Source organism: Ursus maritimus, unplaced genomic scaffold, assembly GCF_017311325.1.
Source record: "Ursus maritimus isolate PB19 unplaced genomic scaffold, ASM1731132v1 scaffold_13, whole genome shotgun sequence".
In the NCBI taxonomy this organism is placed as follows: Eukaryota; Metazoa; Chordata; class Mammalia; order Carnivora; family Ursidae; genus Ursus; species Ursus maritimus.
This window is the reverse complement of record NW_024423675.1, coordinates 59,914,715-59,942,102: the sequence shown is the minus strand read 5'-3', so window position 1 is coordinate 59,942,102 and position 27,388 is coordinate 59,914,715. Positions and strand designations below refer to the sequence as shown.

The window sequence follows — 27,388 nt, the reverse complement described above, 5'->3', positions numbered from 1 at the left end:
TCTGACAAAACAACAAATGATGAATTTGACTAAATTGAGACTTATATTTGAATTTCATTATAATTTTAGACTTATTTGCAATTATTTGACCATTTTCATTATTGACTCATCAATACGATACTGATATGACCCACCAATATGATTTTTTTTTATTTTCAAATGAAGTCACTTTGATCTTCTTCTGAGATGTTATCAGACCCTCGATATTCACTAGGTCAAGAAGCCTCTTGTATGAGAGTAGGAAAGTCGTAAAAGCAGCCCTTGCCTCCAATGTGCTAATATTCTACTAAAAATCATTAAGATTGCATTGAATTTACATGAAGTCATGTAAAACAGAAATAAAACTCTCCATAACTTTATTATTATAAATACACTGCCCGGTACATACATCTTGCAAAGCTGGCCAGAATGACAAACGACAGTAGAAGCAGAGAGGGATTGATCTGGAACGGTAAAGCAGAAGGTAAAAGGCATTGCAGATGGCAGAAGTAGCATTTGGACGGGGCAAGGCAAATTATGAGGCAGATTCACATGTGTTCTAGGCTAGCAAAGATAATATGAATGCACGATAATTTTTAAAAAGGGAAATTAGGGAGAAGGGACCAATTGTTAGAAAACCTTTCAACATGGATTAGCAATACGGATTTTACAAAAGCAAAAATTTTGACTGTAGTTTCTGAAAATGGGTCTCAAAAATCAAAATGGTGCTTAAGAAAGATCATTCTTGCTGCAAGGAGCACACATGTTTGGAGGAAGAAGGTGTTAACAGACTGTTACGGGAAGTGGTGCAATCATTTATTTTGGAATATAATTTATCTATTCAATAATTTCTATTCATTATGTGCCTAGCATTGTGTTAGCACTAAGATGACTTTGTTTGCACCCCAACATCTATTTTTACAAGGCCCTCATGACAGATGTCTAATAACACCACTTACGAAGAGGGAGACATTCCCCAGGTGCTTCTGTACTTTGTTCAACAGAAATTTAACTGCCCAAGTAGATGTGTGATTGATGTTATTCCATGATTAATGCAGCAAACTCCCTCCTTTATCCTCTGCAGCACAAATCTCCATTTAACCCCTTGGGATATGTAAGTGCCTCATTTCTTAAGAAACTACAGTGAGATTAGGGAGAAGAGAAGGCTTCACAAAGCAATTAGGACGAGGGCATTGAATCCATCCTCTTCCTTATTGAAAAGCAGCTTCAACCAAGGTACTGCCTCCTAAAATAAACTTTAACCTCCAAAGGAGTTTGCAAGAAAATTTGAAGGCATATAAGAGGAAAAATAAAACAGCCTTTAGGACAACTCTTCTGGGCTTTTTTTTTTCTTTCAGTGCCTTGAGTCCAACAGCAGAAAATCTCCCTGAAAGAAGCACTTCTAAGTGCATCAGAGTTGCTTTCCAGACTGCAAAAGCCACTTTCCTGTAGCATGAATATTTTTTTTTTTTCTCATCATGTAACTGACATCTACATGATGTGAAGCAAAATACTTTTGGTTCTTGTTGTCGCTGCTATTTACAACTGGAAGAGTTACCCGGAATTGGATCCATCCTACAAGAGACAAGATGAGAAAGTGCTGCATGTATGCCTGGGTTTGTTTTGGGGGCTTTTGTTCTGTAAATGCGCGTTTAACTTCTGTTTTTAAAGCCCACCTCCCCTCAGACCTGGTGTGCCCAGGCCCCTAAGCATCTTCTGACCTCGGGGCACCTTAGTCTCCTTAGTCAACTATTCAGGAAGAGTCTCCCCACTAGGAATGCCACAGGGGAGAAAAGAGAAACAGGGACTGATGAGACTCCGAATTCTGTTCCTGTTCTTGGAAAAAGCCCATCGGTTATGGTTCCCAGAAGATTAGGGACATTGAAACAAAATATTTAATTAAAGTAAAACTTATTTTCTGAGAAACAAAAGAAAAAATGAACTTGTGGGACTTTTATAAAAAGCTTCTGCACAGCCAAGGAAACAGTCAAAAAAATTAAGAGGCTGCCCACAGAAGGGGAGAAGATATTTGCAAATGACACTACAGATAAAAGACTGGTATCCAAGATCTACAAAGAACTTCCCAAACTCAATACACAAGAAACAAACAAATCATAAAATGGGCAGAAGATATGAACAGACACTTTTCCAACAAAGACATACAAATGGCTAACAGACACATGAAAAAATGTTCAAAATCGTTAGCCATCAGGGAAATTCAAATCAAAACCACACTGAGATACCACCTTACGCCAGTTAGAATGGCAAAAATTGACAAGGCAAGAAACAACAATTGCTGGAGAGGATGTGGAGAAAGGGGATCCCTCCTACATTGTTGGTGGGAATGCAAGTTGGTACAGCCACTCTGGAAAACAGTGTGGAGGTCCCTTAAAAAGTTAAAAATTGAGCTACCCTATGATCCAGCCATTGCACTACTGGGTGTTTACCCCAAAGATACAGATGTAGTGAAGAGAAGGGCCATATGCACCCCAATGTTCATAGCAGCATTGTCCACAATAGCTACATCGTGGAAGGAGCGGAGATGCCCTTCAACAGATGACTGGATTAAGAAGATGTGGTCCATATACACAATGGAATATTACTCAGCCAACAAAAAGAACGATTTCTCAACATTTGCTGCAACATGGATGGGACTGGAGGAGATAATGCTAAGCAAAATAAGTCAAGCAGAGAAAGACAATTATCATATGGTTTCACTCATTTATGGAACATAAGAAGTAGGAAGATCGGTAGGAGAAGAAAGGGATAAAGAAAGGGGGGGTAATCAGAAGGGGGAATGAACCATGAGAGACTATGGATTCTGGGAAACAAACTGAGGGCTTCAGAGGGGAGGGGGTGGGGGAATGGGATAGGCCGGTGATGGGTAGTAAGGAGGGCACGTATTGCCGGTGCACTGGGTGTTATACGCAAGTAATGAGTCATGGAACTTTACATCAAAAACTAGGGATGTACTGTATGGTGACTAACATAATATAATAAAAAATATTGTTATAAAAAAAGTAAAACTTATTTTCTCCACTAGCTATACATTTTTATATAATAATAAATGTTCATGGCAACAACCAACCAAAGAAAAAAATAAACAAGACAGAGCAAAAACAAAACCAAGAAGAAAGAAAGAAAAGCAAAGAAATGGTATGGGACAGAATAATACACGAATAAAAAGTTCTACTCTCCCACTTCCTTGTGGTTTTTCCAGAGCATATACATAAAATATTTATTTCAGACAAATAGGATTATATTATATATGTTCTCTAACTTGCTTTTTTTTTTTTTTTTTGCACAAAACAATTTATCTTGGACCTCCTTCTAGTAGCATATATAACTCTTTCCTTCCTATGTCCATTTGCATGCAAGCATGATGTGCCCTAACATATAAAAGAACCAGATTCTTATGGAGGGATCTTCGGTGGGTTTTTGGCTATTTACAAATAATATGACAATGATTATTCTTCTCTTAAAGATTTTATTTATTTGTCAGACAGAGACAGAGTGAGAGAGAGCACAAGCAGGGGGAACAGCAGGCAGAGGGAGAAGCAGACTCTCCACTGATCAAGGAGCCTGACAATACAGGACTCGATCCCAGGACCCTGAGATCATGACCTGAGCTGAAGGCAGACGCCCAACCGACTGAGCCACCCAAGCGTCCTGACAATGATTATTCTTGTTCACATAGTGTAAAAAACTATAAATGTCTAAATGGAGTTGGAAGATCAAAAGATGTATAATTTACATTTAAAAGTAAAATTTACACATTAACACTTAATATATCCTGCCAACTCGCTCTCTAAAAAGGTTGTATCAGTTTACACTCCTACTGATGGTACCTGAGACTGCAGATGTCTCACGCCCAAAACAAATATTTTCATCCCTAGCAATATGAAAGAAAAAAATTCACCTCTCAGTCTTAGAAGTTTTCAGTTCTTCAGTTATAACTGAGTTTGAACTTTGTATATATTTATCAATCAGTTTTTTCACTGCAAATAAGCTGTTCATTGTTTTTAAATTGACTTGTTTACCTTTGTATCGATATGTAAGAACATTCAACATTAAGGAAATTAACACCTTGTCATATGTATTAAAATGTTTTCTCAAGACTGTGTAATAAACATTCTACTTTAAAAGGATATTCCAAGTTTTACAAGCAGACCCCTTAACCAGGGCAAATTTGATTTAAAATCATTTCTATTTAACTCTCTCACTAGGGAAACTGCATGTAATCATTTTTTCCTAAGAAAGTGCATTCTCCTATTTGATTTAATCTTAAAATAGTTGTTCGATGTAACTTTAACAGTCATTACCTCAAAGAGAGATTTATGTTTCAGAAAGAAGCAAAAATTACAAAAAAACAATGAAAAGTCAAAGAATAATGATGACCATCTTCATGTCTCATGAAATCTTTTTTTTTTTTTTAAGATTTCCTTATTTATTTTAGAGAGAGAGAGAGCACAAACAGTAGGGGCAGGGAGAGGGAGAATCTCAAGCAGACTCCATGCTAAGTGGGGAGCCAAACTTGGGGCTCGATCCCACTACCCTGAGATCAGGACCTAAGCTAAAACCAAGAGTCAGACAGACGCTTAACCGCTGCGCCACCCAGGCGCCCCTCATGAAATCTTTAGAATAAAAGAAATTAAAAATAAAAGGCATAGAACATTCATGAGGATTTCAAGCCTTGCTGGAACTCTCCTTAATTACTTCGCCAGATTTTTTCCCCTATCTTTCTACTGCAATTCTCTCTTTGGAGGCTGTATTCCAGACTCTCTCTCTTTATCCATGTCTCCTCCCTTTCCCAAATTATCACACATATCCTCGGGAATTTCATATTTTTTGAGGGAAGTAACGCTTGACTTAAAAGTTAGTCGCTATTAGATTCCATATACAACTTTATAGGAACGTCACTGCTCGAGACTCGGATCACCAGGCAGGCAGTGCATCAGCTGCTGTGTCTCTACCTTACTTAGCAAATGCTCATCGAACTGTTCTCTCTGGAAATTTCAGCATAACGATGCCGGATGAAGTAGTCTAAATACTAAAGGCTAGGGGCGCCTGCGTGGCTCAGTCAGGCATCTGCCTTCAGCTCAGGTCATGATCCTGGGGTTCTGGGATCAAGCCCCATGTCGGGCTCCCTGCTCAGCGGGGAGCCTGCTTCTCCCTCTCCCTCTGCTGCTCCCCCTGCTTGTGCTCTCTTGCTCTCTGGCCAATAAATAAATAAAAACCTTAAAAAAAAATAAATACCGAAGGCTACTTTATGTAAAATGAAATTCTTTAATTTTTCTCAATTTCTGAGAATCATATCAAACTATGATTTAACCCCTAAAATTCTAACAATTTATGACTCTAGGATTTTATATGGAGATAACTATTTACCTATGTGTACAAACCACTGTTTCAAGTTCCAAGTGGTTTTTGATACTCAGTGGTTTATCTGTTTTTCAGTCAACTGACTGACTTTGAGAAGTAAATTATTCCTTGGATGAAAGAGTCTATTAAATTGCGGGCATTGTAATGAACTGACTAAATTAAAATCTGATAAAATTAAAGGGAGGTAGAGAAAATAATATGCTGGAGGCTAACATTTTTTGTTTATTTTGAAATACAATGAAGCAAGGGTTACTGAAAACATTCCATTGAATATTTTTATCATAACATTATTGTTATTTAATCGATATTTATTTTCCTATTTTTTTGTTTTGTTTTTGTTTCTGTTTGAGCAAGGGTGATCAGTGTATTTTGTTTTTGTTTTTGCCTAAGTAAAGGAAAAAGGGGAAGACATATCAGAAGACAGGCAGACTTTCGGCCCACGGATTATCTGGGGGTGGTAACATATACAGACCTTCCCATTCATTACACCAATATTTACTGAACACCTACTGAGATTAATTTGGGTAAGAACTGAATTAAAAGCATTTGAAAACTGAGTCAAGGGCTGTGTGAACATTTTTAAAGCCTCAGGTATTCACTGAGCTTAGAAACTGCTCAGAAATCCCAAGTCAATAGGGTTTTAAATCCAGAAGTTTCTATCTATCCCAAAGTAAATTCGAATTTTAGTTATGGTATGTTAATCACAATTGTGGAAATATAACTAATTTGTTGTTCAATTACTGCATTTCTTTAAAAATTCCTTTATATTACATTTTAATGTATTCATAAGACAAAGGTGGTTGGTGGGGAATGTCAGTACTGCTGGTTTAATAAAGCATTTACTTTCATAGGTAACAGAATTATTATTGATTGTCACCCTCATTGCTCTCTGAGGATAAATTCTTGTAGCTGGAAGGCTGCCAATTTACCGGGTGCTGGCATAAGCTAGGGCACTGGGGCTTGGTGACTGAATTACCCAGCTTAATAGGCAAGATGGGTGACAGACAGGATAACTTTAGGGAAAATCCCGGGGCAGGAGTATGGAGTGAGTCTCCAGCTGAGACAGTTTGCAAAGCGTATCCTTATAGGTGACTCCTGATGGCTGGGGACTGGGGGTCAGGGGTGGGGTAAGAGATGTTCAATGGGGTGATGGGCTGGAGCTTTGCATAGTGTGGGATGCAACCTTTTATGATACCACCACAAATCTTAAGGATTTGGGACTGATTGTATTTCTTGAGGAAGCCAGTGAATAGAAAGAGTTGAGGTCAAGATCGGCCCCAGGTAAAAACAATGCAATATACATAAGAGGAGAAGAGACACCTCAGTAACATACACTGAAAAATAAAAATAAAAATAAACCAGAGAATTATATGTCAAATGCTTTCCGGTTTGGTTGTGCCTGGGGTTGTACTGGGCACGGGGCACGCAACACTTCTCAAGGCACAGTGACCTGCCTCTCTGGAAAAGCAATCAGAATTCTCTACAAACACATTCAGGGATTAAATCTTTCCAAGGCAGGCCTCTATGGGTGGTTTTATTAAAAGAAATTACATGCACATAATCCTCCACAGAATTTTAAGTCTTCAGGGAGCCCAAAGCCAACATTACCATGTTTTTTAAGTCGATTGAGAAAATTTTTCTTTTGCAAAACACGTTATAAATTCTTTAAAGTCTATTTAATTTTCTAGTCAGATTTTAAAGGAAAAAAACTAGTGTTTCTATGAGGTTTCTGCTCTATTATCACATATTTCAGGGCCATTCACACTGTCCTGTTCTTAATCATTTAAACAACAAATCTATTTGAATGTGTGTCTAATCCTTAATACTGGTGAGAGAAGGCTGTCTTCAAGCCCCTCAATCCTTAACGTCAGTTACTTTCCTCCGCAAGGCTGTGCTCACCGGGAATGCCTGAATGAAGTCTCCACAGCCTGCGAGGAAAAGTAACCTCAGTTGGTGAGAAATTTCTGGTTCCAGAAGCATTGTTCTTTCAGATTGGTAAGTGATTTGCATGCTAGTCCAGGATGTTGGGAAAAGCCTCCCTGATTTCTATCACCAAGGGGGAGAAATCAGATGGTGACAGAATGTATGTGAAAGCTCTTTGTAAAGTAGCAACAAAATACAGTTGTCCAGTATCAAAGGCAGACACAGCTCACAAGACCCTTTCAGGAAGAGCCACGAGGCAAAGGAAAAGTATTTGCTTATGAAACTGGAATTATAAATAATGAGGTAGAGCTATACACCAAATACCGTAAAGATTCATTTTCTTGTATATATTGAGGTGCTGATATAATTTTTTGAGAGAGAGAGAGCACGTGCATACATGAGCACTGGGGGAGGGACAGAGGGAGAGAGAGAACCTTGAGCAGGCTTCACAGTCAGCATGGAGGCTGACATGGGGCTCAGGGGCTCAATATCATGACCCTGAGATCATGACCTGAGCTGAAATCAAGAGTGATGGATGCTCAACCGAGCCACCCAGGAGCCCCATAATTTTAAAGGACTCAATGCACGTGTTGCTAGAATGTGTGTCATTCAGACCCTTTTTATTGATATTATAGTCATTTTCATTTTCCTAGCAGCTACTGTTTGTTACTAATTTCTAATTTTACTGCATTATGATCAGAGAATATGTTCTATACAAAACCCAGTTTTTTGTTATTTATTGAGATTTCCTTTGTGGGAAACATTGGAATTGTTGGAATTTTTTTCCAAACTAGATATACACTTGTTTTTGTTTTTCCTACTTGAGAATCAGTGTAATTCTTCAATGTGTAGATTCCAATATTTCATTATAGAAAATTTTCATTAACTTTCTTTTTGAATACTGCCTGTCTCCCATTTGCCCCTCTCTCCCTGTGTCTCCCTGAGACACAGCAGGTGCATGTTGGACCCTCTCATTCTGTCTTCCACACCCTGAACCATTCTTCCATCTCCTCTACCTCTTTCTCTCTGTACTTCATTCAAGGTGGTTTCCTCAACTATATCTTCCAATTCATTAATTTTCTCTTCTGATGTGTCTAATATGCTAATTTAACTTATTCCGTGAGATTGTAATGACTGTGATCTCCATTGCCAGACATTCCATTTGTTTCTTTCCAAATCTGCCTATTCTTTATTTCCATGGTATCCTGTTGTTTTGTTTCATTTTCCGATTCTTTTTTAAGACCTCTTTGCTCATTCTATTTGAGTGTCTGATTTTCGTTCTGTCATCTGTGGTTGTTTTGGTACTAAGTCTCTGATTTTTGCCTCTGATAACTCTCCCATAAGGTAGCATTCCTTATGTACTTTGTAACATTTTGTTGTGGTGGTTGTGAATTCATCTTCAATGGGTTCGGTTGTTTATCTGAGAGAGGTTTCTGTTACGGAATAGACCATGTCCCCCACCCAAATTCATATATGTTGTAGCCTTAACTCCCAATGTGACTGTATTTAGACATATGACCTTTAAAGAGGTGGGGGTTTTTTAAAGTTTTTTTTTTTTTAAGTAATCTCTATACCCAACATGGGGTTTGAACTCAAACCCCAAGATCAAGAGTTGCACGCTCTACCAACTGAGCCAGCCAGGTGCCCTTTAAAGAGGTGATTAACAGTAAATAAGGTCATAAGGGTAATTTGATATGACCAATGATGTCCTTATAAGATGTGGAAGAGAGACAGGGACACTTGGGTGACTCAGTCAGTTAAGCACCCAACTCTTGATTTTGGCTAGGTCATGATCTCAGGGTTGTTAGATCAAGCCCTGCTTAAGATTCTTTCTCTTCCTTTCCCTCTGCCACTCGCCTCCAAAAAACCCCACAAGACACACCAAGGATGTGCATACACACAGGAAAGGCCATGTGAGTATGCAGCAGGAAGGCAGCTATCTGCAAGCCAAGCAGAGTGGCCTCAGGAGAAAGCAAACCTGCTAATATCTCGATCTTGGACTTCCAGCCTTATTCTGCTGCTTATGACACCCAGTATGGGGCATCTTGTTATGGTAGCCCTAGCAGACTAACTAGCATCTGACCTGAGGATGTGAAAGTGACCTCACAGAATGCTCTGCTTCTATCAGATTCCCAGGGGTTTCAAGGCTCTGGATGTATTTTTATGTTAATTTATTGGCTTAGAGAGTACCTTCCAAGAAATGGACTTACAGCTAGCTTTCTAAGCAAATAGTATAAATTCAGACCACTCAGGATATGGCCTAGGTTGGTATCAGTTTCTCTCAAATGATGTCCCTTCCCTGGCTTGTGCCCGCCCTTGGGTGCAATTATAGCAAACTTCCTCGCTCCTTCCCTCGGCCAATGAATAGTGTTTTGCTAGCTTTCCTGAGGCTCCAGGCTTTCTGCAGGGGACTGGCTTCAGCCTCCCCGCCCAGTGAATCTAAGGCCTATTTCCTGCCTCCAGCTCTGCCTCCTCCCCTGTCCATCCTCATCCCCAAAAGCCCTTACCCAAAGCTGAACCCCCCAGAGGTCCCTGCAGCATTGGCTTGTACTTTTTGCTCTGGATTTGGTTTCTTGCTTTGTTTCTGACATCTGGGCAGTCTGTTGCTCCGTTTTATCCATCACTTCCATGAATTTGTCCTAGTAAGCAAGTCTTTCCATGTCACATTTGTCTGCCATGTTCACTTTCTAGGGAGTACTAGAAGGTGTAGATTTTTTTCTAACATGCTAGAAGTAAATTTGTCTTTGTGAAGTAGGACTAAATTTGTCTTCGTAGAGTAAGATTATGTGAGTTAGTCAGTAAATTCATCACAACTGATTTTTTAAAAGGTGATATTGTAAGTAGGAGCATAAACTGATTTTAGAATGAGTAGCCTTCAATAATGTCATGGCACTATCATCAGGGACCTTATTTCCAGACTTAACATCAGTCATACACACACACTTGTGGTTTTAGAGAAAACAAATGTAAAAAAGTATATTTAACTTGAAAAGCAACAAAAAAGTCTTCTTCGTCTTTGTGCTTGTGTTATAATTACAAAGTCACCACCATCTCATCAGCCTTTAGCACTACCATAGACAGAATGGTGCCCCCCCCCAAATTCACATGTTGAAGCTCTATCCCAATGTGATGGTATTTGGAGATGGGGCCTTTAGGAAGTACTTAGGGCTAGATGAGGTAGGGAGTTTGGAGGTTTGGACCCTCAGAAGGAAATCAGCAGCCTTACAAGAAGAGGAAGACAGAGCCATCACTCTCCCCTCTCAGCCACTTAAAGGCACAAGCGGAAGGCTATCTGCAAACCAGGGAGAAGGCCCTTCCTTACCAGGAACTGAATCAGCTGGCACTTGGATCTTGGAGTTCCCAGCCCCAGAACTGAGAAATAAATGTCTGTCACTGAAGTCACTATGGTATTTGTTATATGTGTATAACATAGGGTATTCTGTTACAGCAGCCTGAGCAGACTAATACCTCCACATACCGTCCATATAGTTGGAATTCACTTGTCTACCCGCTGTTTATGCTGTCCCTACATACTTACCAGATAAGTAATAAATGATAGTTTGTGATTACCTAAATTCAGAATATTTAACGTGCAGTCAAGTTTCTGAACCCCATTTTCCCTGTTTAAAGCTCTTCTGACTTCAATGCATTCTTAATTATTTGAAGTTCTCCCTCTTATTCAGTTATCTGAGGTTTGAGTAAGATTAATGCATTCAACAGTGCACAACACCAGACTTCACGCTGGGGGTGTCCAAGGATCTTACCAGTATGTAACCACCAATAAACACAGCACGTCCTGGGCGCAGGCTAAATGGGTAAAACGTGCATGCTGTTAGACGCCCGCAAGCCTTAAGCATTCTCTTAACAACCTGGTTTGTGGGAGGATGAAGGAGAAGAAGCACAATGTTCTCTCTCTCTCCTTTTTTGAGAGAGCTACAGTGAGCACGTGCATGTGCTTGTGAGCAGCAGGAAGGAGCAGAGGGAAAGGGAGAGAGAAGCTTAAGCAGGCTCCACACCCAGCACAGAGCCCTATTTGGGGCTCAATCTCACAATCCTGAGATCACAACCTGAGGTGAAATTAGGAGTCCAGACACTCAACAGACTGAGATACCCAGGTGCCCCAGCACAACGCTCTCTCTTACTAAGGCATCATGAATTCAAGCTGTGCAGTCTATTGTACGAACAGAATATGTCCATGTTTCCTGTAGCCATCTAATAACTATGGCCACAAGGAAGAGGGGTATGGAAGGAGGCTACGAATGAACCCCCAAAGGAACCAGGAGACTTTCTGCCTTCCGCCTGTTCCATTCTATAGCTTCAGCCTTACCAGTAATTCCAGCTGTCCTTAAAGGAGTCCTTGGGGTGCCTGGATGACTCAGTCAGTACAGCATGTGATTTTTCCCCCCAAGATTTATTTATTTACTTTACAGAGACAGACAGAATGTGTGAGTGGTAGGAGGGGCAGAGGGAGAGAGAAAATCCTTGAGCAGGGAGCACAATGCAGGGCTGGATCCCAGGACCTTGAGATCATGACTTAAGCCGAAATCAAGAGTCGGCTGCTTAACCGACTGAGCCACCCAAGTGCCTCAGAGCATGCGACTCTCGATCTCAGGGTTGAGTTCAAGTCCCACAGTGGGTGTAGAGATCACTTGTTAAAAAATCATAAAGGAGTCCTTGAAGCTTTAAATTGACTCCTTCTCTCCACTTCCATTTGCAAAGCGAGTGACTTGGCTTTGTTACCCCAATGCCATTCAATTTCCTGAAGTGATGACAGAGCAAGTTACCCTGTAATTGTGTGGATGGCTTTGTAAAAGAGTTATCTGCAGCCTGCCTTCTCCAAGGGGGTCCTGAGCCAGCATCACGGGCATCCCCCGGGGGCTTCTCCGATGCAGCATCTCAGGCCCCACCCAGGAGCTCCGGAATCAGAGTCCACAGTTTATCGAGATCCCAGGATGAGGCATATGGACACTGGAGTTTGAGAAGCACTGGTTTACGGTATTGTTCCCTCCACCTAATATAAAGTTACCTTTTTTGGCTCATTAATAACATCTAGGGAACAAGATGAAAGTTTCCCTAGAAACCTACCTAATATGGCATTTTGATATTCTCGTAACAATTAGGAATCACAGTAGGGTCTCTTTTTCCACATACAAGAAAACCTAATATTTAAGTCTATAAATGACTCAGAAAAACTGTTTCCATTTTGATTTAGTATGAATGAGGTCTTGCTCACAACTGGTAAATTGGAAGCAAGAACTGCTGCCTTTCAGGTTAATGGGTTTTCCCTCATCAAGCTGTCCTTCTTTCATGTAATCTAGACCTGCCACCACTTATTTATTTATTTTTTTTGGTAACTGTTCTTCTTTTTAATAGGATTATGCATCCTCCCAATATTAACAGCAATTAGACTCACCTCACGGCGCGTCATGCCAGCTCACTCTGCGACTGTCGGAGCAAGATGATCTTACTCTTGTCTCAGTAACAAACTCTGACAACCAAAACAAAGCAGCAGGCAGAATACAGGAAGAGAATTAACAATAAAGGATCACAGATGACAAGAGCTTCTCAAACACGATGGTTGCCTCGGCCTGTTCTATCCACATAGAAATAATGGCGTTCGCTCTGCGAGGACGCAGAACACTGCGACACAGCCCAAAACCACGTACTTTTCAGAAAAGTTTTTAAAGAAGACTCTTCAAAAAAAAATAAAGATGACTCTTGAAAAGCCTTAGAAAACATTAATATTCTCTTTCCAAATCTAATCTATTTAATTTTATTGGAAAACATTTACATAGCTCATCAGCAGACTCTCTAGTATTGAGTAATATTTAGCATGCTGTAATCACAGGAAAGAGAGATTTAGATTAAATGCTGCTTTTTATTACTATTCAATCATCATAAGTTGTTCCACTTTTTATCTTTTTAGTCAACAGATTTCAAAGGTGGGAAAACATCTTCATTTGCAGACATACCTGTATTTATCTCCTATTATATTTTCCATTAGTGTCTACATGAGATTTATTTTCGGTGATTTCCCAACAAAGTAAACGTGGATCTTCTAAGACCAGATGTTAATAATATAGACAAATGCACCCTATCTCTTAGGGATGTTAGGGGAATAAATCAGAGAATATTTACAGGGGAATTTGACCTCACTAGAGATAGTATATAAATGAAATGTGAAGAAAAAAAAAAAACTCTTTAAAAAACAAAAAAATCCGTTCAGTTATAGCCAGATTAACTCGACAGTACCAAACTATGTTCTGAGTGAAGAAAACAGACCTACTAAGAGTGGTCCCACTGGTTGTGAAGAAATGCCAAATACTAACAATCAATTCCAGGTCTGGCTGAAACCTCACATATCAGTTTGGAGAAACTCCAAATGAGCTCTCTGTCTTTTTCTATGTCTACGTCTATTGTACTTGGAATACTGGTAAAAGTCAGTATCCCAAAGACCATGACTCGTCTTTGCCTATGTTGGAGTGAATTATCAAAATTATTTTAAACCTCTTTCTACATTTAATAACATATAAGGATTGTTAATGAAGCACTGATATAAAGAGAAATTTAAGGACCTCTGTAACATATACAGCTAGACAAACTGTTTTTACATTTGCATTATCTAGAATCAAAAAAGAGCTTTCAGCAGGACAATGGGCAAAGAAGGAATCATATTTACTCCAGGTTGAAAGGCCAAATTTTCCTTAGAGTTACAGGGAAACTGTCAATTATAGTCTCAGTATTATTTGAGAGACACAGGAAAGTCCCCTAATCCCACATATTTTTCAAACATCCTGTCACAATGACCCAAATTCTACCATTTTAAATGCTTCTGGGGCACCTGGGTGGCTCAGTGGTTTAAGTGGCTACCTCTGGCTCGGGTTATGATCTCAGGGTCCTCGGGTCGAGCCCCACATAGGGCTCCCTGCTCAAGTGGGGAGCCTGCTTCTCCCTCTCTCACTCCCCTGCTTGTGCTCTCTTGCTTTCTGTCAAATAAATAAATAAAATAAAATAAAAAATGCTTCTGAGTTAAGGGAAATAGTTCCATATTCACAGACAAAGGCAAAATTAAAAATTGTGGGATGATAAAGACATGCAACAATGTAATAAACCAATACCCACTGCATACCTACTATGCACCAGGCACTATTCCCAGTGCTTTACCAGAGCTCTCTCATTTAATTCCCACTACAGCCTATTAAATAGGTGCTATTATTACCCCAGTGTTACAGCTGTGGAAACAGGCACAGAGAGGCTAAGAAGCTTGCCCAAGATTACACAGGCTACAAGAGGCATAGCTGACTCCCACCCTGGCCAACTGACTCCAGGGTCCAGGCTGGGAACCAGCGTGGTTTCCTGCGAGTGTAGGAGTTAGCACCATACAACACATCACTGGCTTTTTCAAAATTATATTTACTTATTTAAGTAATCTCTACGGCCAACGTGGGGCTCGAACTCACAATCCCAAGCACGCTCCTCCGACTGAACCAGCCAGGCGCCCCTACGTTACTGTTTTAAAATGAAACAAACAATACCTTGCAATGACTGATACAAAGGAAAAAACGTCAAAGTAGAAAATGTTCAGATTGTGTTTACAACAATTAATGCATTTTTCCCAGGAAAACCCACATTTTAATGTTAGGGCAAGCTCCACATTTCCATTTTGAACAGAAGGCTCGTGAACAGCAAGCCCCCATAGTAGCACCTTCTTGTGTTCAAACTGTTCACCAAGAACGCAGGACTAGATACCCTGCCGAAAGGAGAGCTCCATTGTGGAGCCAACAGTAGACAGTCAGGTGGAAATGAGACACACAGCGTGGAAATGAACTTAGAGATGTAAATATCAGAGGAGCTTTGATTACATACTGTGAGTAACTGGGACCTATAACATGACGACCAACTTCTGTAGTTAAGACGCTACCACGGATCTTTAAATGCATAACGGCTTCTTCATACATACAGTGTAAAAAAGGCCTTTATAATGGGCCTCTAATGTCAGAAGTATGTGCTGTCCATGTTTTTTGTTTTGTTTTCGCCCATAAAACACATGGTTTTTAGGGGGGCCTGGGTGGCACAGCGGTTAAGCGTCTGCCTTCGGCTCAGGGCGTGATCCCGGTGTTCTGGGATCGAGCCCCACATCAGGCTCCTCCGCTGTGAGCCTGCTTCTTCCTCTCCCACTCCCCCTCCTTATGTTCCCTCTCTCGCTGGCTGTCTCTATCTCTGTCAAATAAATAAATAAAATCTTTAAAAAAAAACACAGCACATGGTTTTTAAAAAGAGATGAACTGGTATTCTGATTCCCCGCTCCTCACAGAACACCGTAATATGGTTAAGTACGAACCTTTCCATAGCAACAGACATTGTGTATCAGACAGGAACCCTATGTATCCCCCTTGAAGAAAGCTTTAAGGTTATAACAGACAAATTCAAAATAAAGCCTATGATCCCATCACCCTGAAGCCTGCTTCCCCAATGAGCTCAAGAAAGGATTCGTTGACAAATGACTCACCATGGCTTCCTATAGCTCATTTCTTTGCCTTCCTTTTTCTTTAAATGGCACTCCAGCCTTAATAGTTACAAAGGTTTCAAGAGAGAGGACCACCTGAAACAGAGAGGCCAAAAATCCAACACAATCACGGTTTGCAGAAGTTCAGCATTTGGCTGATTGAATAGCCCTGGGGGGTAGTGGTTTGCCTACCTGGAGACCAAAGCCAGTCATTACTGCCACCCTTCACTGCATTATTTAGTGCTTTTCCACTCTCTGAGCATTCCGTGAACCCTGACTGCCTGGTTAGCTCTAATTCTAAAATCGGTATTTTGCATAAGGGGAAGGTAACTTTGGGGACGATATCTTGAAATGTTTTCCTAAATACATATAAGAAACATGCTTGGAAGCCACTGAAAGTTGTGGCTAAAGAAAGTGCAAACTGGGCTTATATGGATATCGTTGCATAGGCTGACTATAATTACATTCCCCGAACACTTGCCTGGGTAGAGTGGGTGCCTCCATTTGCTCACCCCAATTAGGCAGGAGGCACTGCCTAGGGCCGGAGAGTAATCTACCCGCTATTGTTTCGGTGTGGGGAGAAGAGAATGCTCTGTGCACGAACACCGAACATCCCGAACATCGTGCTTTGTTTTTAGCACGCAGAACTGGGCTTGCGGACGCTAGTGATTGTGCTTCGGAGAGAGGAAGTTAATGACATGTTGTGAGTTTATGTACTATATTTCATCCCTATTCACGTTGAGACAGCATCCTCCTCCAAATCTTCTGCTCTAAAGGTTGCAGGCTGGAAAGTGAAACAGATGGTCCAGTTTTATATTTCTTTTCCTTTAGAATTTCTTATGCAGCGCAGGGACCTTGGTCTTCGGGGATCTCGAATTATATTTTGGCCCATTATACGTATATCAGTTTTGATACTCAGATGGTACGTAAGAATTACTCAAAATCCACATGGCCGTAGCCTTTGCTGGTTCTTAGTATGCCCTGTGCTGTTCATTTTAATTGAAAATATTCTAAAAGCAAGATTGATGTGTTTTCTATCCCCCTAAAATAGAAGCAGGTTCTGGGCTCATAATTGAGCACTCATAAGCCCCCTCTCCTTATTAACATGCCCTCTCTAATTTGTGCCTCTGTTTGTACAATATAAATGGCCTTTAACGGCCCTTCACTCATACAATGGTCTCACTAACCCAAAGAAAATTAGTAGCAGGCAAAAGCCTATTTTTACTGACACAGAGACAAAAATGCTAATTACCTTAAAATATTCTCAAGTGTATATCTCTGGCATCCTTCCAGGCTAAGCTCAAAAGTTTTTTTTTTCCCCCTGTTATTTACTAGTTATAGGGAAAGTTGTTTTTGTTTTATATCCAGGCTTATACAGAAGTAGGTTTATATTTATAATTAGAAATCTTTTATTTGGGGTCCAGAGTACTGGTGATAGGTGAAGCATTGGGTTTGCTTTCAACTTACTCGCGGGTACACTTGAGAGTTGCCCATTTTGATAATTTTTTTTTTAAGATTTTATTTATTTATTTAACAGAGATAGAGACAGCCAGCGAGAGAGGGAACACAAGCAGGGGCAGTGGGAGAGGAAGAAGCAGGCTCACAGCGGAGGAGCCTGATGTGGGGCTCGATCCCATAACGCCGGGATCACGCCCTGAGCCGAAGGCAGACGCTTAACCGCTGTGCCACCCAGGCCCCCCGCCCATTTTGATAATTATGTTTTGTGCTGTTTTTGCTAAGGTACTTGGAGACATTTGCAGAAAAATCATAATACCTAAAAATCTGAATTTATTTTAACATATTAACTACCACAAAATATTAATGTTTCCCCAGAGTCTCTTTTAATCTTTCTCTGATAATTAAATTTGTTTGTCCATGTTTACTGTCGGAAGCACTCCTTTTTTTTCCAAAATGGTTTTAAAACTGAAACCCTGGATGTACAAAATACGTAATAATCAAGAAAATTAAATGAGACTTACTAAATTATGATACCAGCTGTGCTGACAATATTGACATACAGATGATGAGCTTTTCATCATTTATGTGACAAATATTCATTGAGGATATATTATTTTGAGACGATCTTGCTAAGTCCGGCTTATAAAAAAATAAATAAATAAGGTGGAAGTGCTCATCTTCTTGAGGAAGTTTCAAAATCAAGTTTGGAGAAAAAAATGTATTTGTACTAAAAATTCAGTAAGTACAGACGTATAGTAACATTGGAAGGCAGCAGAATAGGAGAGAGCACATGGTGGTGGAAGGTGAAATGGTAATTCATGGCAAAAAACAAGTGGGGTTTAGCTCAATAACAAACCATCAACCCAGTTTTTAAAAACAGGCAAAAGATTTGAATAGAGATTTCAAAAAAATAAGATATACTGATGACAAACAAGCACATGAAAAATTGCTCAACACCATTAACCATTAGGGAAATGCAAATCCAAACCGCCCTGAGGTATCACCGCACACCCACCAGGATGGCTGTCATCAGAAAGACAGACAACACCAGGTGTTGGCAAGGATGCAGAGCCACTAGAACCCTGTACGTTGCTGATGGAAATACAGAATGATACGGCCACTTTGGATAACAGATGGGCAGTTTCATAAAAACGTAAACATAAACTTAGCATAAACCCCAACAATTCACTCCTAGGAATCTACCCAAGAGAAATGAACATAGATGTCCAGACAAAGATACGTAAGTGAAGGTTCACAGCAGCATTCTTCATGCCAGTCAGATGCTCAAAACAACCCAAAGGTCTGTCAGCTGATGAAGAAAATGGAACACTATTCAGCAACAAGGAACCAAGTACTGACATACGTTACAACAAGGATGAACGTCAACAACATAAGCGAAATGAAAGAAGCCAGATGCAAAAGACTCCATTCATATGAAATGTCCAGGAAAGGCAAGTTTATAGAGACGATCAGCACATGAGTGATTTCTTGTGAAATCACACGGAGTGATTCCGTGTGAAAACGGATAAAGTGCAAATGGGCCTACGGGAACTTACTGGGGTGGTGGAAATGTTCTAAAGTTGGATTCTAGCGATGGTTGCATGACCATATACATTTGCTCAGAATCAATCAGCGTGCACTCACAGTGAGCGGATTTTAGGGTATGTAAATCGTATGTCAATAAAGCTATGAAAGGATAAACCAGGTGAAGTGTCATATGTTTTCGTAAGAGTGGGTGGAAGCAGTAATCTGAATTTTTCGTCTTTGCTTCCATGCTGAAACGTAACACGAACATGTATCAGTATCGATAAATGGGAAGGGTTCTTCACAGTTTGCAACGTCCCTTACAGTTTTCAGATTTATTTGCTCTTCACACCCACCCTGTGAGGCACGGTGAGCGAGTGTTACAGGATCTACAATAAGCACTATTCTTTCTCCTCTTAGCTTTGTTCTGAGCAAACTTCAAATGCTATTATCAATTATGTCCTTTAAAGATCAAGGCCACCCTATTTATAATATGATCTGGATAAACAAGAGAACAAACAGGATCATTACCCAAGTACCCCAGATGCATTTACAGAAACGGGTATGTTCCGTTGGCCAAACTGTATGAAACAAGATGGAAGTCCCCACCTGGAGACTCCTTCCACTCGCCGTCGACAGACGTGGCCCAGCTGCCTCACGGAAGCCTGTGGTGCTTGTTCTCTCTGAGGCATTTGCATTTACAAATATTGAAATGCGTGTCGTGTAATTGTATATACAATCAGGCACACAATGACTAACATTATAGAAGCTAATATTCCTGGGCAGTAGCAAAGCCGCCAAAAACACAAAAATGGAAACCGGTGTATTGATTTGGTTCACAGCAACTCCTCCTTTAGTATTTCTCTTGAAAGCACAGAAGGAATGAAAACAAACAAATCCAACGTAGCCTGAAGCAGAGAATGACATGTTCAAGAAATGGGACTTATAAATAAACTGACCAATTAGGGCATTTGAAAATGTATGTGGCGTATGCAACAAATATGCTTAGACGAGTTAAAAACCACACAAAGCTCCCTCATTCTGATAATATGTGTGCGACACAGGCCAAACTCAGAGTCCTCTGCACCCAGCGTGAGATTTAAAGCTCTGGGTTTAGGAGAAGGTCAGCCCCTGGGATGATGTCTCCCCACTTTCTGATCAAGGAGTTCGGTGTGAAAGGAGCTCTCGATATGGACCACGGCCAAAGTCAGCGACACAGAAGTTTCAGCCTTCCCGTCCCAGCCTCACATCTGCTGATGTGTTTCAGTATATACTGTGCAACCCCCTCCCCTTTCCAAAGAAGGCACGGACGCTTGGCCTACCTTGGTGTCCTTGGTCTCCGCGCGTGACCTCCTGCAATCCTTTTGCCATGACTTACGTTGCTTAAGGATGTTTCCAGGATCTGTGATCTAACACAAGCTGTGCTTCTTGACTATGACTTCAATGGGGAAACAGACTGGATTAGTCTAAACAAACGTACAAATAATTGGTTTCAGTCCACAGTTCTTTTTGATCTTTTCAAGTTATACAAATTTCATTATTAATTGATACAATGCATGACACGGGGTAGGGGAAAAAGCAGATGACTCTGGCCAAGAGACTTGTTCTGGGTCTGGAATGCACCCCTGTAACCTTGGTGATCTCCCTCAACTTCCAAGACTTCAGTGTTCTCAACTGCAAACAAATCACCTTTTTTGGGTGAAAGAGGCTTTAAAGTTCTGATCATAATTTGACAATCATTTCTTGAGATGCTACTGTTATTCGACAATATACAAATGTTTATCTAAATAATGTCATCGAGGTCCCATGTCTTTTGGTCTAACACGCCTTCTGGCCTGTTTTGAACTGCTAAGATACAACAACTGAGAATCTGAAACTCACAGACACAGAATCCCTTTGCACCAGGGTAAAATGCCACCAAAGTTGCGGTTTGAGAGTAAGAATGATAAAGACTGGAACCAGATAGGAATTGAATGGTACTTCACAAACACACACACACACACAGACACACACATCCTTATATACAGGCACAAGGAAGAGGTATGTCATCTCAAACAGGGCTTTTATTTATTTCCTTTTTCATGAGTCTGACAACACTACACTGGTTTTCACACTCGTCCATGCCCTACTGTTCCTCAAAAGTGCTTTTGGGGCCCTAAGGAGGGCTGAAAGGCCTAAAATCTGTTCCTCCGTTCCCCCCTCAACACTTTTGTTTTTATCTGTTTCAGGTATTTGTCCTCTACTTAATGTTTTGCTTGGGAATCATCTGGAAACCACCGTATTATACAGTGTAAAAGATTTCGCTTAAGTGCTATACTTTCTAAAAAGTGTTATATATACCACTTAAAATAGAACTCATCTTACAAGTTGTTCCAGCAAAAACTAAAGGCTAGAAAGTAATTTTTCATTTATAGTTTTAGAAAAGACTATAAATGACATGCTATATTTAGAGTCCCTGTGCAAATCATCAAATACTTTAATAACTATGCAAATACTAATATTCGATACAAGGGATCCTCTTAATTATGGCACAATCCTAACTCTGGATACAGTGCTAGGTGGGAAAATCCTGTTTAGACAGTTGTAGGAGAAGAATGTTTAACGAAACAAGTTTGCTAGTCTGGTCATCATAACACTGGTAGATATTTGGTATAATTAAATCTTTGCCAAAAAGAATTTTGAGAAAAAGAACAATCAGGAATTTAGATTGCTTCCGCCACCCCCCTCTGCATCCAGCTCATCTTTGAATGGTCCCTTGGTCTGCTGGTTATAGTAAGTTCTTCCTGCACTATGATTTAAGTAATTAAGAGTTGGTTGTCACATTATTTTTTAAGGACACGTCAATGTTGATCTGTAAGGGTGTCCTTAGGATGAGAGTGATATAGTCAAAACAAACATTCTGCACAAATCTAAGCCAATGCTAAAGACAGCAAGTAATTCTTACTGTTTTCTGTTCCCCTTATCTTTATGTGGAATCATAGTTTATCCCAGTTCCCTGTTTTTGTATTTCCAGCGAAATAGTTGTCCAAGTTCTAAGTAAAAGACTACCCCACTTTGAATATCACTGACTTTTCTAATTTGTCTGATTGACCCAGAGAGCGTAACCAAAGAGTAAAAACAAAACGCAATCTGAGGGTCATTCCCCCATGATTCTGAATCTATTTACCACCCAGATAGGTTATTTGTTACTGAGAGACTTTATAAAAAATAAATTATTTCAGCCAAAGGATTTTCTCATTTCTGTTCCCTGAAAGTCTGTATTTTTCCCATAGTAACAGATGGATTCAGAGTCCTCTGTAAAATGCTTTAGGGACCACTGAGATATAAAAATGACCACTATATTGGAATAAAATAGAAAGGGGTGCTTTCCTCTTTACAGAACACCCTCCAGTAAATAACAGGAGAGGGACAAGCAGCTGGTGTCACCATGAAGCTCACTGGAGAATGTCTTGGAAAGACTCATGAGGAATGGAGTCATTTCTCAGCTGTTTGCAAACCCCACAGAGCTGACAGCATGATATGCTCATCAATTTGGGCTTGTCTATCTTTTGGGTCTGACTTCCAGTAGGTTTAGTTCACAGTACAAAGCAGAGTGGGAAAGATTTCCTTTATTTTCGATGGGTGGTTCACTTTCTCTTACTTTCTCTTTTTGTTGTCTTCCCGCAAAATAGCCTCAGCTTTTTCTAGGTCCCCGTCTATTCAAAAGGCCGGCATTAATAAACACCAACGAGCTCATTCCATAGGGAGCTGATACTTCCAGAGTTCATACCCCCATCTACTTTTGTCCTTGTTATTATGGGAAATCTGATTTGAGTGGGCAGACAGATCTTCCAGAACAGGATTTGGTGCAATTGTGGGGCCATTCTGGGGCTTTGGAACGAAGCCACCTTAAGTCCCCATCCTTCTGTTGCTCTAAGTTCCCCTCCTGCTTCCACATACATACATGTCCCAGGGTTTCTGAGTTCACCCTGGGGAAACAGTCCAGCACGACCTGGAAAATTATACCAAATGGCATCTCTGCAGCCAGGTTTCAAAAGCATGTCAGTTGCTACAGTGGCAAGACATTTGCAAGCAGACAGGCTCAGAGGGAAAAAACAGGAGTTACTGACTATCCCCAACATCCTAATTGTTTTAAGAGTCTTAGAAAGAAACAACTCTTTTGCTGGAAATGTAAAAACATTAGAGAGTTGGGACAAAATATGATTCCACATAGAGATAAGGAAAACAGAACAGTAAGAATTAATTGCTTTCTTTAGGATCAACTTAGATCTGTGCAGAATGTTCATTCTGACTATATCGTATCACTTTAATCCTAAGGACTCCATTCAAATCAGTGGCAGAGCTCTGAAGCATTACTTCTCTTTGAACACTAGCTAGCTAGGCTACTAAAGACGAGAGGAGTGGAGGTGGGCTGGGAGAGGGAGTGAAGAGGTATTCCACGCCCATGGCCCACAATTCACACCGACCCCTTTCCTCCTCATTCAAGGCCAGCCCGACATTCAGCTGGGAAGCCGTGTATTCTGGGACTTGCGCTGCAAAGGGATCGACACCACGTAGCTCTAGTGGCAAACTTGCAGGACTGCTCCAGAAAGACATGTGCATGCCACAGAGGAGAAGAAAGTTCCACAAACAACCCCCGGTTGGTTCCCTCCACCCAGGTCTCGTTACACCTGGTTTCTCAAGAGCAGATTGCTTAGCCAACCTTAATAATCTCAGAGGAACGCCAGGGCAGGAGGCCGGATTCCAACTACCTTTGCCCTAATTTATGGAGGGCTTTAAAAGTAGAAAATAAAACTTTGAACTCAGCTCATCTGAAGCTTTATGATTCAGGTGTCCCACTTGCCTTTAGGGGCACCAAAGATCACTGAAGTTAAAGAGACACAAAAACTTCGGCAGGCTGCAGAACAGGAAAGCGTGTCCAGACTCGACCCAGCTGGTTCTCGTACCACATTCACTTGGCAGGAGCAGAAGTCCAGGCTCTGCCCTTGTCCTTTTCTGATGGATAGCATCTCCCTTCCCTACATTTCCCTTTAATCCTCCCTCCTCAACAGACTTCCCCCCTCTAGAAAGAAGTGACCCTGTGGCCAAGTGAGCAAAAGGAAGACGGAGCGAAAGTGGGGAAAGAAGGAAATGAAAACAGCTTCTGAGAAAGGGATGCAGAGAAAACGAAGTCAAGGGTGAAATCATTTCCATTCCCATAGTATCGAAACCCGGGAGTTTAAAGAGCTGGTCCTGCAAGGAGCTAGTCTGTATGACTCTACACCAACAGCAGAGCCTAGGAAGGCCTTTTCCTTGTCTGCCCTGGCAGGTGTTTGGGGGTGTTTTGTTTTGTTTTAAGATTTATTTATTTTAGAGAGCGAGAATGAGCACGGGGAGGAGGGGTAAAGGGAGAGAGAGAATCTTAAGGAGACTCCCCGCTGAGCAGGAGCCCCCACAGGGGCCTGGATCTCAGAACCCTGAGAGCTTGACCTGACCCCACATCAAGAGTGGGAAGCGTCACCGACTGAGCCCCTCAGGCGCCCCCTGGGCAGGTATGTATAGCAACCCTACTGGGCTGTGCGAGGACTCAGCCACCTCCTTTTTGTGGATGTGCCCAGTCTGGGGCTCCGTCCTCGTAGGTGACGGATTTAATTCTGAAACTGAGATCCCATAATTATTCAACAGAAAGCAATTTAGTGAAATTGAGAAAAATGTTACACTAGATGTGGCCCTTTTGGTTACCGGGAAAGCCAGGCCCCAAAGAAAAGAGCGACTTTGGGCCTCGCCTCAGGTGAGGTAGACTTCCCTCCCTCACCCTAGGAAGTCGAAGCTTCCAGGCTGTTCCAGAGGCCGACCTCGCTCTTCCCCCTGGGGAGGCCTGGAGCAAGGGCCGCCTTCTGATCTCCTTCCCGCTGAATTCGGCTGCTAAGCACGTTCCTTGGGCAGGAGGCGCACTTATTAGCAATTCCTACAGACCCAGGGCTCGAGCCAGTGCGTGTGGTGTGTGTTGGGGGTGGGGGCAGGGTTTGGGTTTGGCAATTACCTAGGTTCCTCAGAGGTCCTGATTAGCAATGCAGACACAGTGCACACGTGTGAAGGCCCTCGGACGCCGGGCAGACGCCGGCTGCCCTCACAGGCTCGCCGAGTATCGGCCAGCCCCCCTCCGCCAGAGCCCGGGGTAGGCTGGCCCGAGAACTGGTTTCACTCCTCCCCAGCACCCGCTCGGGCCCCGAGCGCCGGGACGGGGTGGGCGGGGCGGAGGTGAGGCCGCGGGCCCAGTGCCCCGCCCACGCGCAGGCCGGCTCCTTTCCCGGAGAAGCGTCCAGAACGCAGGCAGTGGCTTGCGAGCGCCGGACTGCTCTCCCCGAGGGTGTGTGGTGTGTAAACAAGATTGTTGTCAATCAAGTCGCGTCTGTGAGTTACAGGAACCCCCACGGTGGAGTCTTGGGGAGAAGGAAAGTCTTTTTTTCCTGGGAACACACGGACGCCCACCCCCCTCACTTACATCTTTGTTAATTTCTGGGTTGTGTAACCTTTTCCAGATCTACTCTTTGGAGTTTCTCCCTTCAGCCTGCCTTTTTTGATGATCCTTTCCGCTCTTGTAACCCTACATTTCCCACACGCTGGAACTGCTGAGATCATGTGGTCAGGAGGTGGAATTTCCCAGTTTTTCAGACGAGAGCTTTTAATCCCAAATTGTGGTGGATGGATACAAGAAAAGATGAGAACCTCTCCAGGCTTTCCAGCCTCCAAGACAGAGCGTGGGTCCCTTCAATTTACCTGCCTTTGATTTTGGCCGAGCCGGGGCCTCACCCCAGGGTGTAGCCACTTGGGACAGGTCACCCCTTATTTCTCCTGGAGGAGACAGCTTTATTTCACCGGGGATGAAATGATTTATGTGCACGATTTAAATAGTGTTTCGGAGCTCTGAGGCATGCAAAATGCAGCATAACTGAAGGTACAGTATACTTAAGGGAAAATGTGGAATGCACTGAATGTTTTCTTTTCCTTCTTTTAAAGCTAGTTTGAATCTATTTCACTGACGAAACCGTTTAACCATGTGCAAATGTGTCATTCTGCCCTCTGACAAAGTCGGCCAGGGTTGGGAGCAAGGCTGGAAGCGTGGCTTAGTCATCCGGGGCCTGCTCTGAGCCACAGAGTTTCCCCTAAATCCAGAATTTGCTGAAAGAATAAAATGACTACAACTTTTTACAGATTCAGTCTTTCTTTACCCCCTTCTTTTAAATATGTATGTTTTAGGGAGGGGGGGCATATGTTTTAATTTTTTTCCCAATTGAGAGAGTTGGGGTTTTAAAATGAAATTGGGTAATAATTATAATCAAATATTCTCATTAAAAATCGTTTCTGTTTTTGCAGGAATTAAATGTTCTGGTTTGGAAATCGTGTTTTTGCCAAAATAAAGATGTAAAAATATTTTAAAAAATTAATCCAACTGGCACCCCACCCCCTGCCAGTGCCACACACACACACACACACACACACACACACGATTAGTCGAAATGTCCATGATTGCACCTCCAAATAATTACAGTTCCAGAGATAAACAATTTAAAATTTTTCTTTCATGATGTGAGGACTATTTTATTCTGAAACATTTCAGACACACACACACACACAAACCCCGCAGAGAATTGTATAACAAACCCCTATACTCTACTACTCAGTCCAAGAGGTAAAGCATTACAGGTGTACTTGCAGTCCCCTCACCGCCCCCCCAGCGATGTGCCCCCCCCACCTCGTTTACTTTCCTCACATTCCACAAATAATCTTTACCCTGCATTTGGTGTTTGTCATTTCCATGCATTAAAAATATTTTTCCTACATGTGCATATATACATAAATAATATATACAGTAAACATGCATAATGTTATTTTGCATGTTTTTAATCTTTATATAAACAGTATCATACTCCACCTATACTTCTGCCGTTTTCAGATATATCACTCCACATTGTATTTTTGTGATAGACCCACCTTGATTACTGTAGCTCAGTTTCCTTCTTTTCAACTGCTGCCTAAATATTCACCAGGTAGGTATCGATGCTTCTGTGGTTGGATGTAGGTTGTTTCTACTTTTTCTCTATGATAAGCAATGTTGCTATGAACCTTCTTGTAAATGTCTCCTTGAGCACAGGTGAGGACTTTCACGCAGGAGTGGAACGTTTCAGGACCACACGTGTGCAGTCCATGACTGTACTAGGTGCTGCCTAATTACGCTACAGTGTCACCAGTCATACATTTTCACTGTAGAAAATACAGATTACAGATGAGGAGACAAAAGGGAAAAAATTATTTTCCATCTCTCCATTCAAAGAAAACCACTTTTAACTTTGAAAAAAAGGTGAATTTTAGGGGCATGTGGCCAGCTCAGCGGGTAGAGAGCAGGCAACTCTTGATCTTGGGGTTGTGAGTTGGCTGTGGAGCCTACTTATAAATAAATAAATAAATAAATAATAAAATAAAATCTTTCAAAAATGGAAGAAGTTTTTTTTTGGTGTATAAACTTTCAAGTTTATTCTTCTGTGATATATATATTTAAATATATTTGTGTATATATAAATACCTTATATATACATAGATGTATATACATACACATGTATGGATGCAAATATATAT

At 41.3% G+C, this 27,388-nt stretch overlaps 2 long non-coding RNA genes across 4 annotated transcripts in view; one reads left to right on the top strand and one right to left on the bottom strand.

Annotated features, from left to right (window-relative positions):
* LOC121102241 overlaps nt 1-24,967 on the bottom strand; it is a 29,811-nt gene extending 4,844 nt beyond the window's left edge. The window contains exons 1-4 of one of the 3 annotated variants that reach the window (XR_005834283.1): nt 24,795-24,967; nt 20,095-20,238; nt 15,794-15,886; nt 12,698-12,772 (exon numbers count right to left, since the gene is read on the bottom strand). This is a non-coding gene — a long non-coding RNA (uncharacterized LOC121102241). The remainder of the gene's footprint in view (nt 1-12,697; nt 12,773-15,793; nt 15,887-20,094; nt 20,239-24,794) is intronic. The other 2 variants (XR_005834285.1, XR_005834284.1) reach the window with 2 other exon arrangements.
* A 134-nt stretch (nt 24,968-25,101) lies between these two features.
* Nucleotides 25,102-25,963, top strand: LOC121102240. The gene is made up of 2 exons (XR_005834282.1): nt 25,102-25,165; nt 25,294-25,963. It is a non-coding gene; the product is annotated as an uncharacterized LOC121102240 (long non-coding RNA).
* Nucleotides 25,964-27,388: the final 1,425 nt, after the last annotated feature.